Here is an 11,440-nt window from a genome sequence, read left to right as displayed (position 1 = left end):
AAAAAAAAAAAAAAAAAAAAAAAAGGAAAAAGAAAATGTTAATAGATATTTGTATCTTCCCCCCTTTCATAGTTAAAAGGCAGCTTACTATAGACATTGTTCTATATCTTGATTTTTTTTCACAGAATAATATACTTTTTTATAGTTGCGTAGTCCATTTTATATCTTTTGTTTTATTGGCATGAATAATTACCTCATTTTTCCATTTGCTTTATTTCTTCTTTTTCTTTCTTTCTTTTTTTTGTATACAAAGTCTCGCTCTGTTTCCCTGGCTGTAGTGCAGTAGCGAGATCTTGGAGCACTGCAGCCTCCACCTCCCAGCTTCCAGAGATTCTCCTGCCTCAGCCTCCTGGGTAGCTGGGATTACAGGCACACGCCACCATGCCCGGCCCATTTTTGTATTTTTAGTAGAGACGAGGTTTCACCATGTTAGCCAGGCTGGTCTCGAACTTCTGACCTCAGGTGATCCACCTGCCTTGCCCTCCCAAAGTGCTGGGATTACAGATGTGAGCCACCACACCCAGCCTGCTTCATTTTCTATAAGCTGGTTGCTAATTTCTTTCTTTTTTTTTTTGAGATGGAGTTTTGCTCTTGTTGCCCAGGCTGGATTACAGTGGTGTGGTCTTGGCTCACTGCAATCTCTGCCTCCTGGGTTCAAGTAATTCTCCTGCCTCAGCCTCCCAAGTAGCTGGGATTATAGGGGCCCACCACCACTCCCAGCTAATTTTTGTAATTTTAGTAGAGACGGAGTTTCACCATGTTGGCCAGGCTGGTCTTGAACTACTGACCTCAGACGATTCATCCACCTCGTCCTCCCAAAGTGTTGGGATTACAGGTGTGAGCCACCGTGCCTGGCCTCCAATTTCTTTCCAAATGCTTTATAAGATCTGTCAGATATTCATCAATATTTTCCATATGCTCAAAAGCTTCAGTTGAAGTTTTTCCCTGAAGACCTTTTTCCTGAAGTCTGCCATCCTAGGCCCAACCTGTCTTCTGCATGGCTGTTATCCTGGGGCTTCTTTTGCTGGTCTCTAGTCTTTTTTTTTTTTTTTTTGAGACGGAGTTTCAGTCTTTTTGCCCAAGCTGGAGTGTAATGGTGCGATCTTGGCTCACTGCAACCTCCACCTCCCGGGTTCAAGCGATTCTCCTGCCTCAGCCTCTCAAGTAGCTGGGATTACAGGCACCAGCCACCACGCCCAGCTAATTTTTTTTTCACAAAAATAATTTTATTTATTTATTTATTTATTTTTTTGAGATGGAGTCTCGCTCTGTTGCCCAGGCTGGAGTGCAGTGGTGCAATCTCAGCTCACTACTACTTCCATCTCCCGGGCTCAAGCAATTCTCCTGCCTCAGCCTCCCGAGTAGCTGGAATTACAGGCATGCGCCACCACGCCCAGCTGATTTTTTGTATTTTTGGTAGAGGGGTTTCACCGTGTTAGCCAGGATGGTCTCGATCTCCCGACCTCGTGATCCACCCACCTTGGCCTCCCAAAATGCTGGGATTACAGGTGTGAACCACTGCGCCCAGCCCCTCTCCCTGATTTTTTTTTTTTTTGAGAGGGGTCTCACTCTGTTGCCCAGGTGGGAGTGCAATGGTGTGATCTCAGCTCACTGTAACCTCTGCCTCCTGTGTTAAAGTGATTCTCCTGCCTCAGCCTCCCGAGTAGCTCAGATTACAGGCGCCTGCCACCACACCTGGCTAATTTTTGTATTTTTAGTAGAGATGGGGTTTCACCAGGTTGGCATGACTGGTCTCGAACTCCTGACCTCAAACGATCTACCTACCTTGGCCTCCCAAAGTGCTGGGATTATAGGTGCCCTCAGCCCCCTCTCCTTCATTTTCTATGTGCTCGCTATTCCTCCTATTAGATTTGGGGACCTTATGGATTGCTTCTGTCATCTTCTGCTCATTTCTCTCTGCCTTTTTGTTCTTTTTGTAAAATTTTATTGACCTACATACCAACAGCTTTATTGAATTTGTCTCTATCATTGTGTCTTTAATTTTCAAAAGGTTTTCCTTGTTCTCTAATTGCTCCTTTCGTATAGCATTCTGTTCTTTTTTAGTAATACAACATTATTTTCTATTTGCTTTTTTTTTTTTTCTGTGACAGTTTTGCTCCTGTTGCCCAGGCTGGCATGCAATGGCACGATCTTGGCTCACTGCAACTTCCGCCTCCCGAGTTTAAGCAATTCTCCTGCCTCAGCCTCCCAAGTAGCTGAGATTACAGGCATGTGCCACCATGCCCGGCTAATTTTTGTGTTTTTAATAGAGATGGGGTTTTGCCATGTTGGCCAGGCTAGTCTTGAACTGCTGACCTCAGGTTATCTGCCCACCTTGGCCTCCCAAAGTGCTAGCATTACAGGCGTAAGCCACTGTGCCCGGCCTCTGTTTGCTTTTTTTCCTGTTAGAAGTGTCTGTTCTCTCCTGGATTTTTTTCCTGTGTATTTGTTTTGGGCATTGTCTTTTATAATGGAGGTGCTAACCAAGTAGCTGGTAGTACTTGGCTGGCTGTTCATATTTAAGAGTGAGGCCTTAGGACCAGTGTGGTGGCTCATGCCTTGATCCTAGCAGTTTGGGAGTGTGAGGTGGGTGGATCACTTGAGTTTAAGAGTTCAAGACCAGCCTGGGCAACGTGGCAAAACTCTGTCTTTACTAAAAATACAAAAAAATTAGATGGGGGTGGTGACACTCACCTGTAGTCCCAGCTCCTTGCAGGGCTGAGACAGGGGGATTGCTTGAACCCAGCAGGTTGAGGCTGCAGTGAGCTGAGATGGTGCCACTGCACTCCATACTGGGCGATAGAGCAAGACCCTGTATCCAGAAAAAAAAAAAAAATAGTGAGGCTTTGACCAGTTAATAGTTCATCTTGAGTGGGTTTACTGATTCTTGGATTTACTGCTGGTGATTGTGGACAAGTCTTCCATGTCTCTGTCTCTTGAGTTATTTTCTCTGGGGTTATTCAGTCCCTACAAAGAATTATATTCAAATCTGCCTGGCTGCTGGCCTTCTGGAATGAGGTATAGAAAGGGGCCCAGATCTCACACCATTAAGAATGCAGATTTATGCTGGGCGCCATGGCTCACACCTGTAATCCCAGCACTTTGGTGGGCTGAGGCGGGCGGATCACAAGGTCAGGAGTTTGAGACTAGCCTGACCAACATGGTGAAACCCTATCTCTACTAAAACCACAAAAATTAGCCAGGTGCAGAGGCAGGTGCCTGTAGTCCCAGATTCTCAGGAGGCTGAGGCAGGAGAATTGCTTGAACCCGGGAGGCAGAGGTTGCAGTGAGCCAAGTTCGTGCCACTGCACTCCAGTCTGGGCAACAGAGCGAGACTCCATCTCAAAAAGAAAAAAAAGAATGCAGATTTATATAGACTTTTCCTGCTTCCATCTCTCTACCACAATCAGTGTGCCTGGTATCTCCAAGTTCTGAACTTTGATGGGTTCAGTTTCTCCTGAGAAAAACATCTTCAGTCTCCTGGTAGAGGAAGATGGAAGTTTTTGGTAGGATGAAGACATTTGCCAGTTTTTGTTTGTTTGAGACAGAGTCTCAATCTGTCGCCCAGGCTGGATGGAGTGTAGTGGTGTGATCTTGGCTTACTGCAACTTCCACCTCCTGGGTTCAAGTGATTCTCGTGCCTCAGCCTCCCAAGTAGCTGGGACTATAGGCACGTGCCACTATGCACAGCTAACTTTTGTATTTTTAGTAGAGACGGGGTTTCACCATGTTGGCCAGGCTGGTCTCAAACTCCTGATCTCAAATGATCCACCAGCCTCAGCCTCCCAGAGTGATGGGATTACTGGTGTGAGCCACTGCATCTGGCCAACATTTGCCAGTTTTGTGTCCAGACTTTTTAGCCAAACCCTGAGTTTAGTCATGCATCTTACCCCATCTCAGCTTCCTGCAGTATTTTGCACCTTTAAGTGTGAGCCTTACCAGGATTGTGTAGAGCAGATAAGCCTTTTGACTTACCAGATCCACCTCTGTGGTCACTCCAGATATAGCTTCCTTCACCTTGCCAAGTCGCTTGTCACTTCACTCTGCTGTCCATCTTCTGAGATTTTACTGAGTTTGCTTTTCTGTTGTCTTCTCTCCCATTATCTTTGCTCTTTCATTTATTTATTCAACAAGTAGTTTTGCACCCCTATAAGTGCAAGGCACTATTCTAGATGCTTAGGATACAGTAATGAAGAAAATAAGTTCCCTTCCCTTGTGTAATTTAAATTTTAGTTGTAGGGGAGACAGATTTTTTTTAAAAAAACAGTAAGTAAATCATATGATATGTTGAAAGTTGATAAGTGCCATGGGAAAAAATAGAGTAAGGAGGATAAGAAGTTTTGGGGGCTGGAGGAAGTATGGGTTATAATTTTATTTATCTATTTATTTATTTATTAGAAAGAATCTTGCCCTGTCGCCAGGCTGGAGTGCAGTGGCATGATCTCAGCTCACTGCAACCTCCGCCTCCCAGGTTCAAGTGGTTCTCCTGCCACAGCTTCCCGAGTAGCTGGGACTATAGGCGCGTGCCACCATACCCCGCTAATTTTTGTATTTTTCGTAGATATGAGGTTTCATCATGTTAGCCAGGATGGTCTCGATCTCTTTCTTAACCTTGTGATCTGCCTGCCTCGGCCTCCCAAAGTGCTGGGATTACAGGTGTGAGCCACTGCACCTGGCCCTTATTTATTTATTTATTTTCAGATGGAGTCTCGCTCTGTTAACCAGGCTGAAGTGCAGTGGCACAATCTTGGCTCACTGCAACCTGTGCCTTCTGGGTTCAAGTGATCCTCCTGCCTCAGCCTCCCAAATAACTGAGATTATAGGTGCGTGTCACCACATCTGCTAATTTTTTTTTTTTTTTTTTTTGAAATGGGGTCTCACTGCATTCTAGGCTGGAATGCAGTGGCGTGATCTTGGCTCATTACAACCTCTGCCTCCCGAGTTTAAACAATTCTCTTGCCTCAGCCTCCAGAGTAGCTGGGACTACAGGTGTGTGCCACCACACCTGGCTAATTTTTTTGTATTTTTAGTAGAGACGGGGTTTCACTATGTTAGCCGGGATGGTCTCGATCTCCTGACCTTGTGATCCGCCCTCCTCGGCCTCCCAAAGGGCTGGGATTACAGGTGTGACCAGCTAATTTTTTATATTTCTGATAGAGACGGGGGTTTCATTATGTTGGCCAGGTTGGTCTTGAGCTCCTGACCTCACGTGATCCACCCACCTCTGTCTCCCCAAGTGTTGTGTTTACAGGCATGAGCCACCACACCCGGCCTGGATTGTAATTTTAAATAGGGTCAAGGTAGGCCCCATTGAGAAAATGATATCTGAATAAAGCAACGATTCTCAACCGAGGGCAGTTTTGTCCTGCAGGAAACATTTGGCAGTGATGTCTGGAGACATATTTGGTTGTCATCACTGGGGCATGGCTGGGTGATGGTGTTTGCATCTACTAGGTAGGGGCTAGCAATGCTGTTGAACATCCTATAATGGCTGGACACAGTGGCATGCACATGTAGTTCCAGCTACTCACAAGGCTGAGGTGGTAGAGGATCACTTGAGCCCAGGAATTTGAGGATGTAGTACACGATGATTGTACCTGTGAATAGCCACCGTACTCCAGCCTGGGCAACATAGCAAGACCTCTCTCTCTAAAAAATGAAAGATCCTACAATGTATGGATCAGCCTACAATAAAGCCCCCTACAATAAAGCATTTTCTTTTCTTTTCTTTTCTTTTTTTTTTTTTTTGAGACGGAGTCTTGCTATGTCGCCCAGGCCGGAGTGCAGTGGTGCGATCTTGGCTCACTGCAAGCTCCGCCTCCCAGGTTCACGCCATTCTCCTGCCTCAGCCTCCTGAGTAGCTGGGACTATAGGCGCCTGCCACCATGCCCAGCTAAGTTTTTGTATTTTTAGTAGAGACGGGGTTTCACTGTGTTAACCAGGATGGTCTTGATCTCCTGACCGTGTGATCTGCCCACCTCTGCCTCCCAAAGTGCTGGGATTACAGGCATGAACCACTGCACCTGGCCAATAAAGCATTTTCTGCCCCCAAATGTCAGTAGTGCTTATCTTGAGAAACCCTGGAATAAGGACTTACAGGAAGTGAGGGTATTAGCCATGCAAAGGTCTGAGGGAAAAACATTTTAGGCAAAAGAAAGAGCTTTGCAAAGACCTCAAGACGAGAGTGTGGCTGGCTTTTTGGAGGAACTGACAGTAGACCCAGGCAAATGAGAGGAAGAATAGTAGGAGATGAGGTAAGAGTTAATGGTAGTGACTTTGGCTTTTATTCTGTGTATTAGTCTGTTCTCACATTGCTGTAAAGAACTTCCTGAGACTGGGTAATTTATGAAGAAAAGAGGTTTAATTGACCCACAATTCCACATGCCTGGGGAAGCCTCAGGACACACTATCATGGCGGAGGGGGAAGCAAGCACATTTTACTATGGTGAAGCAGGAGACAAGAAGGGGGAAGTGCCACACACTTAACAAACAACCATATCCTGTGAGAACTCCATCACCAGAACAGCAAGGGGAAGTCTGCCCCCAAAACTCACTCACCTTCCACCAGGCCACTCCCGCAACATGTGGGGATTACAATTTGAGATAAAATTTGGGTGGGGACATAGAGCCAAACCACATCATTCTGAATGAAATGGAGAACCGTCAGAGGTTTTCATGGGGTCAAGGAGGAATGTCATGATATGGTTTAATGATCACTCTGGTTGTTGTGTAGAGAATGGATTATTGGTGGGGGCATGGTTGGATAGAAGCAGGGAGACCAATTGAGGGAAGCTGTGCAGCAGTAATCCAGGTGAGAGATGATGTAGATCGATCAGTAGTAACAGTGGAGATGGATATACATTGAGGCCAGAACAACAGGATTTCCTGATGGATTGAATGAAGAGGTATAAGAGACAGAAGTGGCTGGGTGTGGTGGTTCACACTTGTAATCCCAGCACTTTGGGAGACTGAGTTGGGCAGATCACCTGAGGTCAGGAGTTCGAGACCAGCCTGGCCAACATAGTAACATAGTGAAACCCCATCTCTACTAAAAATACAACAATTAGCTGGATGTGGTGGTGGGCACCTGTAATCCCAGCTACTGGGGAGGCTGAGGCAGGAGAATCGCTTGAATCCAGGAGGCGGAGGTTGCAGTGAGCCTAGACCATGCCATTGCACTCCAGCCTGGATGATAAGAGCAAGACTCTGTCTCAAAAAAATAAAGATAAGTAAAAAATGGTTCCAACAAGGACATTTTTTGGAGGTAATGAATGTGTTTAGTACCTTGGCTGGTGGGGGTTGGTATCCCAAGTATATGTATATGTCCAGGCTCATCAAAATGTATACATAAAAACAGGTGCAAATTTTATGTATCAGTTATACCTTAATATAAAAAAATGAAAAAAATGGCCCCCGGTGTTTTGTGTAGAGCAAGTGGAAGGATGAAGTTACTGTCAACTGAGACTGGAAAGACTGGTAGAGCAGATTTGGGTTGGAGGAGATGAGTAGTTCAGTTTTGGTCATGTTGTATTTGAGGTGCCTATTAAACATCTGAATGGATATGTTAAGTAGTTAGTTGGCTACATTAGACTGGAGTTCAAGACAGAGAAATCCAGGAGTTGTTAGCATGTAGATGTCATTTAAAATTATGAGGCTGGCAAGAGATCACCAAGGGAGTGAGAGTAGATAGAAAAGTGAAGAGGAACAGGGACCAATCCCTGGGGCACTCCCATTTTAAGAGGTTTGGAAGAAGAGGAAGAACCAGTAAAGGAGACTGAGAAGGGACAGTCAGTGAGGTTGTAAGAAACAGGAGTCGGTGGCTCACGCCTGTAATCCCAGCACTTTGGGAGGCCAAGGTGGGCCGATCACAAGGTCAGAAGATCAAGACTAGCCTGACCAATATGGTTAAACCCTGTCTCTACTAAAAAAAAACAAAAAACAAAACAAAAGCACGAAAATTAGCTGGGCTTGTTTGCGCGCGCCTGTAGTACCAGCTACTCAGGAGGTTGAGGCAGGAGAATCGCTTGAACCTGGGAGGCAGAGGTTGCAGTAAGCCGAGATTGCACCACTGCACTGCAGCCTGGCAACAGAGTGAGACTCCGTCTCAAAAAAAAAAAAAAAAAGAAAAAGAAACAGGAGTAAGGTTTCCCTGGGAGCCAGAGGAAGAAAGTAAACAGAGAAGGAATGGCTTTTCACCTGTGCCCAATGCTTGCTGGTAGGTCAAGGAAGTGAGGACTTAAAGTTAACCATTGGACTTCATAACAAGGAGGTCAGGGATGACCTTAATGTGAACTGTTTTCGTGGAGTAGTAGTGACCTGATTCAGCTGGGTGAGTAGAAGAATGGGAGGCAGTGAATAGGCTCAGTTCTTATGAGTTTTATGACAAAGAGGAGCAGAGTTGGGGAATATAGGGTCAAGAAGATTCCTCTTTTTTTCTGCTTAAAATGGGAGAGTAAAAGCAATCTGATAGTATATTGATGGGAATGATCCAGTATGGAGCGAACGCAATGATGGTACAGGAGAGAGAAGGGAGAATTGTTGGAAACAATGAACCTAAATAAGCTTATGCCTTTTTAATCCCTTTGTTTCATTTTAGTAGGATTTAGTAGGATTTTCATTTAGTAGGAGTTTTAGGTGGAATATTCTGTTTTTTTAGGTGGAATATTCTGTTATTTTAACCAGAAGTTCCCTTTAATCTTAATACTTAGCTTAAGCATTCCCATATAAGAATAGGAGTTTCAGTTTCCATCTTACAATGAAGAAACCAAGGCCCTAGGTCATACAGGGGAGAAGCTGTACNTGTGGTGTGATCTCGGCTCATTGCAACTTTCACCTCCTGGGTTCCAGTGATTCTCCTGCTCAGCCTCCTGAGTAGCTGAGATTACAGGTGTGCGCCACCATGCCTGGCTGATTTTTGTATTTTTAGTAAAGAAGGAGTTTCACCATGTTGCCCAGGCTGGTCTCGAACTCCTGACCTCAAGTGATCCACCCACCCACCTTGGCCTCCCAGAATGCTGGGATTATAGGCGAGAGCCACTGCACCAGGCTTTATATGATATTTGAATCTTGCTTCCAAAAAGCATTCCTTTCTAACCAGCCAGTAGACAACAGTTGAACTAGTCTTTCTTTCTTCTTTCCTCTCCGTCTCTTTCTTTCCTTGCTTCCCTCCCTCCCTTTCTTCTCTCTCTCTCTCTCTCTCTCTCTCTCTCTCTCTCTCTCTCTCTCTGTCTGTCTCTCTTTCTTTCCCTCCCTCCCTTTCTTCTCTCTCTCTCTCTCTCTCTCTCTGTCTCTCTTTCTTTCCCTCCCTCCCTTTCTTCCTCCTCCTTTCCTCTCCTCTTCTCTCCTCTCCTCTTTTCTTTTCTTTTTCTTTTGATTGAGTCTCACTCTTGCCTAGGCTGGAGTGCAGTGGCACAATCTCAGCTCACTGCAACCTCCACCTCCCAGGTTCAAGCGATTCTTCCTCCTCAGCCTCCCAAGTAGCTGGGATTACAGGTGCTCGCCACCACACCTGGCTAAATTTTGTATTTTTAGTAGAGACGGGGTTTTGCCATGTTGGTCAGGCTGGTCTTGAACCCCTGACCTCAAATGATCTGCCCACCTCGGCCTCTCAAAGTGCTGGGATTACAGGCAGGAGGCATCACGCCCGGTGGAACTAGGCTTTCTTTAAATCACCAACCTTAAAATTTGAAAACTATGTTGAGTAAAAATCAAAGATATCTTATATGAAATTATAACAAAAGTGATCAGGTACAACCTTAATTGATCTTACCTCAGGTAGCACTGTTTTGTGGTATAATTCCCCCTTTACTACATAATCTGTGGTTTGTTTGTAAATACAGTGGACCCAGAACACATGCATTATGAGAACAAAAGGACCCAGTAAATCAGATGGTGTTTCCTGTTATGGCAGCAATTGGCTTTTAGGATTTTTGAGATCATAACAGCTAAATCAGGATTGCATTTGACTTGTATATACCAGGAGGAAATGGAGGATCTGACTAAGCTATAATATAGTTGGTACTAGGTTATATGAAGAAATATAGAAATGATGTGCTTATATCAGGACATTAAGAGTGGAATCATAGCAGCTTAGTAATACATTAGGAATTCACAGAAAGGGAAGATTATTTTCCATAAATAAATTGAAGTTCTAAGTAAGAATACCTTTCCTGTTCAGTTATTCATACAATTTTTCAATATTTATTGAACACATATGTCAGACTAAGGAAACAACTCGCTTCATGGAGCTTACAGTTCGGAATGTAATTGATAGCATCCTCTGTAAAGTCACAGGGCAGGAATCATGATTCTTTCTTTTTTGTTTTTCTGAGACAGAGTCTCTGTTGCCCAGGTTGGAGTGCAGTGGTAAGATCTCGGCTCACTGCAGCCTTGACCACCTGGGCTCAGGCCGTCCTCCCACTCCAGCTTCCCGAGTAGCTGGGGCTACAGGCGTGTGTCACCATGCCTGGCTAATTTTTGTTGTTGTTGTTGTTGTTTTGAGATGGAGTCTCTGTTGCCTAGGCTGGAGTGCAGTGGCATGATCTCGGCTCACTGCAACCCGCCTCCTGGGTTCAAGCAGTTCTCCTGCCTCAGCCTCCCGAGTAGCTGAGATTACAGGCGCCCACCCTGATGCCTGGCTAAATTTTGTATTTTTAGTAGAGACAGGGTTTTGCCATGTTGGCCCAGTTGGTCTCGAACTCCTGACCTCAAAGTGATCCACCCGCCTTGGCCTCCCAAAGTGCTGGGATTATAGGCTTGAGCCACTGCACCCAGCCTAATTTTTTTAATTTTTTGTAGACAGGCCATGTTGTCCAGGTGGTCTTGAACTCCTGGACATAAGCAGTCCTCTCACGTTGGCCTCTCAAAGTGCTAGGATTACAGGTTTGAGCCACTGTGCCCGGTCAGTCATGTTTCTTATATCACTGTATTTGTCTGCAAGGGCTGCCATTACAAAATACAGCAGACTGAGTGGCTTAAAGAAATCTATTTCCTCCTTGTCTGGAAGCTAAAGTCTAAGATCAGAGTCTCTGCTGATTTGGTTTCTGCTGAGGCCTCTCTCCTTGGCTTGCATAGACACCTTCTTGCTGTGTCACATGGTCTTTTTCTTTGTGTACCCAACCTTGGTGTCTCTGTGTGTCCACCTTTTCTCTTACAAGGACAGCAGGCATGGTGCGGTGGCTCACACCTGTAATCCCAGCACTTTGGGAGGCCGAGGCGGGAGGATCACCTGAAGTTAGGAGTTCGCGACCAGCCTGGCCAACATGGTGAAACCTTGTGTCTACTAAAAATACAAAAATTAGCAAGGCTAGGTGGTGGGCATCTGTGATCCCAGCTACTCAGGAGGCTGAGGCAGGAGAATTGCTTGAACCCAGGAGGCGGAGGTTGCAGTGAGCTGAGACCATGCGACTGCACTACAGTCTGAGCAACAGAGTGAGACTCT

General features: G+C 45.4%; 1 protein-coding gene across 1 annotated transcript in view; it reads left to right on the top strand.

The window, feature by feature from the left end:
• TRMT2B (tRNA methyltransferase 2B) overlaps positions 1-11,440 on the top strand; it is a 40,691-nt gene that overhangs the window by 16,377 nt on the left and 12,874 nt on the right. The window lies entirely within an intron of this gene.

Source organism: Rhinopithecus bieti, unplaced genomic scaffold (genome assembly GCF_001698545.2).
Source record: "Rhinopithecus bieti isolate Rb0 unplaced genomic scaffold, ASM169854v2 scaffold_49470, whole genome shotgun sequence".
NCBI lineage: Eukaryota > Metazoa > Chordata > Mammalia > Primates > Cercopithecidae > Rhinopithecus > Rhinopithecus bieti.
Note: the sequence above shows the minus strand (reverse complement) of the source record. Positions and strands in the feature narration are given on the sequence as shown.